We start from the raw sequence: 4803 nt of genomic DNA on the forward strand, positions 1-4803 counted from the left end.
AAGAAATTGATCACAGATGCAAAGTACTATCTTTGGGATGAACCATATCTCTTTAAGAGATGTGCAGACGGAGTGATCCGTAGATGTGTGCCTAAAGAAGAAGCACAGAAGATCCTCTGGCATTGCCATGGATCACAATATGGAGGACATTTCAGAGGTGAGCGAACAGCCACCAAGGTCCTCCAATATGGCTTCTACTGACCTACAATCTATAGAGACTCCCGAGAGTTTGTATGTAACTGTGATAGTTGCCAACGAGCTAGTAATCTGCCTCATGGTCACGCCATGCCTCAACAAGGGATCCTAGAAATTGAGTTTTTTGATGTATGGGGTATTGACTTTATGGGACCTTTCCCACCATCATACTCAAACACCTATATTCTGGTGGCAGTGGATTATGTATCCAAATGGGTGGAAGCTATAGCAACACCCACTAATGACACTAAAACAGTGTTAAAATTCCTCCAGAAACACATCTTCAGCAGATTTGGTATCCCTAGAGTGTTAATTAGTGATGGGGGCACTCATTTCTGCAATAAACAACTTTATGCTGCTCTGTTTCGTTATGGAGTTAGCCACAGGGTAGCTACTCCATATCATCCACAAACTAATGGGCAAGCTGAAGTCTCAAATAGAGATCTCAAAAGAATCCTGGAACGGACTGTAATTAACCGTAGAAGGGATTGGGCAAGGAGCTTGGATGATGCTCTGTGGGCATATAGAACAGCATTCAAGACCCCTATAGGGACCTCTCCGTACCAGCTTGTGTATGGAAAGGCATGTCACTTGCCAGTGGAACTGGAACACAAAGCCTATTGGGCAACCAGATTCCTAAACCTTGATGCCAAGTTAGCCGGAGAAAAACGATTGCTCCAGTTAAATGAGCTAGAGGAATTTAGACTCAATGCTTTTGAAAATGCAAAGATTTACAAAGAGAAAGCGAAAAGATGGCATGATAAGAAATTGTCATCCAGAGTCTTTGAGCCGGGACAGAAAGTTCTGCTATTTAATTCTAGGCTCAAATTATTCCCTGGGAAATTAAAATCCCGGTGGAGAGGTCCATATGTCATTACGAACGTATCACCATATGGATACATAGAGCTTCAGGATAATGACTCTAACAAAAAGTTCATTGTTAATGGACAAAGAGTCAAACATTATCTTGAAAGCAATTTTGAGCAAGAATGCTCAAAACTGAGACTTGAATAAAACTCAGTAATAGTCCAGCTAATGACACTAAAGAAGCGCTTGCTGGGAGGCAACCCAGCCAATCACAAAATTTAATTTTATTCGTATTAATTAATTAATTGATTTTGTTTCAGGTATATGTCAAGGTATCTTCAAGGTAAAATAGCAATTGGTTAGAATCACAGAGTTATAAGGGAAATTGGAAGCTCACTGACGTGAAAAAGCCAGTAAGAAACATTTTGGGCGTTGAACGCCCAAAAGAAGCACCCACTGGGCGTTCAACGCCAGTAAGGGTAGCCTTCTGGGCGTTAAACGCCAGAAAGGAGCATCTTCTGGGCGTTAAACGCCAGAAAGATGCACCTTCTGGGCGTTTAACGCCAGATTGACAGCATCCTGGGCGTTTAGAAAAACGCCCAGTAACAAAGGACTTCCTGGCGTTCAACGCCAGAAAGATGCATCAGCTGGGCGTTGAACGCCCAGGAGAAGCAACATTTGGGCGTTAAACGCCCAAACCATGCAACAGTTGGGCGTTTAACGCCAGGATGGTGGGAGGAGGTAAAAATTCGTTTTTCTTTACAAATTTTCTAATTTTTTATGTTTCAATTCATGATTTCTTGCATAAACATATTTCAAATTATCATCCCTAAGTGTAAAATTAGTGTTCTAAAAATCCTAATTTCTAAAATCCCTTTTTCAAAAATATCAATTGTATCTTAATCCATAAAGACAAATTAATTTTCAATCCAATCAAACTCTTTTAAAATTTGTTTTCAAAACTCAATTTTCTTTTTAAAATCTTTTTCAAAATTAAAAATTTCAGATTTATCTTTTAAAATTATTATTCATATCTTCTCTTTTAAAATTATATCTTTTTCTGATCATATCTTTTAAAATCACATCTTCTATCTTATCTCTTTCTTATTTTTCGAAAATTTTCCACCCCCTCCCTATATATTGTATTCGGCGCCCTCCTCATCATCACCATTCCACCATTGCTCTCCTCTCTTCCCTCTTCTTTCTTCTCTTTTGCTTGAGGACAAGCAAAGCTCTAAGTTTGGTGTGTTTATCCGTGATCACAAAAACATACTCACTAAAGATCATGGCTCCTAAAGGAAAGCAAACCACCCCAAGAGGAAAGAAAGAAAGCAATCCAAAGCCACTTTGGAATCAAGGGAAGTTCTTAACTAAAGAACATTCAGACCATTACTACAAGATAATGAGTCACAGATCAGTGATCCCGGAAGTCAGATTTGATCTGAAAGAAGATGAATATCCGGAGATCCAAGAGCAAATCCGAAACAGGCATTGGGAAATTCTGGCCAATCCTGAAACAAAAGTGGGAAGAAATATGATCCAGGAGTTCTATGCTAATCTATGGCAGACAGACAGGCAAAGAATAATTGGAGCTGCTCTCTTTGACCATCGGACCTTAGTCAGAGGAAAGATCATTCATACCAATTCTGACAAGATCAGGGAGATATTTAAGCTCCCCTAATTGAAAGATGACCCAGACTCCTTTAATAGGAGAATGATGAGGGTCAATAAAGGGCTGGACAAAGTTCTGGAGGACATATGCATCCCTGGAGCCAAGTGGACCACCAGCACGACTGGCGTCCCAGTTCAACTCAAAAGGGAAGATCTAAAACCAGTAGCCAGAGGTTGGCTGGACTTCATAGGGCGTTCCATACTGCCCACCAGCAACCGTTCTGAAGTCACCATTAAAAGAGCAGTAATGATCCACTGCATCATGTTAGGAAAAGAAGTGGAAGTCCATCAGCTGATCTCATGTGAGCTATATAAAATAGCAAACAGGAACTCTAAGGACGCCAGATTGGCCTATCCAAGCCTAATCTCTATGCTCTGCAAAGATGCTGGAGTAAAGATGGGAATAACTGAATATATCCTAATTGAAAAGCCCATTACTGGAATATCAATGGTCAAACAACAACAACAAGATGATTCAACTAAAAAGAGAGCACAAGAAGCCCTCCCAGAACTGCCTCAATTCGAATATTGGGAACATCTTGAGGCTTCTATTTCCAGATTGCAAGAAGCTATGGACCAAATAAAGGAAGAACAGAATAATCAAAGTAGCATGCTTTGCAAACTGCTTAAGGAACAGGAAGAGCAAGGGCATGATCTAAGGGAGCTGAAGCGCCAAAAATTAATCCTTGAACAACACCCCAAGGATTAGAGGAACATTCCTTCCTCAAAACAAAAGGTTGTTGAGTTCCATTTTTTTTCTGCTTTAACTTAGTGATAGCGTTTTTTTTTCAGAAATTCACCTTAGGAGATATATAGTAGTAGTAGTAATTAGTATGTCTATTTTGATTTTATTTCCAATTAAGCTATAATTTATTTTTCTCATCATCATCAGGCATGAATAAAGTAGTAGATTTTTTTTAGAATAAAGAAGTAATTTATATTTTCGAGTTCTTTAATAATAAAAATTATAATTAACTATGTGTGGTGGCAATACTTTTTGTTCTCTGAATGAATGCTTGAACAGTGCATAAATTGTACTTTGAATTTGATGAATATTGGCTCCTGAAAGGATGAGGAACACGAAAAATATTATTGATGATCTGAAAAATCATGAAATTGATTCTTGAAGCAAGAAAAAGCAGTTCAAAAAAAAAAAAAAGCCATGAGCCCTAGATAAGGGTAAAAAGGATCCAAGGCTTTGAGCATCAATGGATAGGAGGGTCCAAGGAAATAAAATCCAGGCCTAAGCGGCTGAACCAAGCTGTCCCTAACCATGAGCTTGTGGCATGCAGGTCCAAGTTACAAGCTTGAGACTGAGTGGTTAAAGTCGTGATCCAAAGCAAAAGAGTGTGCTTAAGAGCTCTGGACACCACTAACTGGGGACTTTAGCAAAGCTAAGTCACAATCTAAAAAGGTTCACCCAATTATGTGTCTGTGGCATTTGTGTATCTGGTGGTAATACTGGAAAACAAAGTGCTTAGGGCCACAGCCAAGACTCATAAAATAACTGTGTTCAAGAATCAACATACTACACTAGGAGCAGCAATAATACTATCTGAATTCTGAGTCCCTAAGGATGCCAATCATTCTTGAATTCAAAAGATACAGGGAGATGCCAAAACTGTTCAGGAACAAAAAGCTACAAGCCCCGCTCATCTAATGAGAATCTGAGCTTCATTTAAAACTCTAAAATATTATTACTTCTTAATTGCTGTTAGAACCTACTTCATTCATCTAGTTGCTTGAGGACAAGCAACAGTTTAAGTTTGGTGTTGTGATGAGCGGATATTTTATACGCTTTTTGGGGGTAATTTCATGTAGATTTTAGCATGTTTTAGTTAGTTTTTAGTTAAATATTATTAGTTTTTAGGCAAAAATCATATTTCTAGACTTTACTATGAGTGTGTGTATTTTTCTGTGATTTCAGGTATTTTCTGGCTGAAATTGAGGAAGCTGAGCAAAAATCTGACTTAGGCTGAAAAAGGACTGCTGATGCTGTTGGATCCTGACCTCCCTGCACTCGAAATGAATTTTTTGGAGCTACAGGAGTCCAATTGGCGCGCTCTCAACGGCGTTGGAAAGTAGACATACAGGGCTTTCCAGCAATATATAATAATCCATACTTTGCGC

This window comes from Arachis duranensis, chromosome 2 (genome assembly GCF_000817695.3).
Source record: "Arachis duranensis cultivar V14167 chromosome 2, aradu.V14167.gnm2.J7QH, whole genome shotgun sequence".
In the NCBI taxonomy this organism is placed as follows: Eukaryota; Viridiplantae; Streptophyta; class Magnoliopsida; order Fabales; family Fabaceae; genus Arachis; species Arachis duranensis.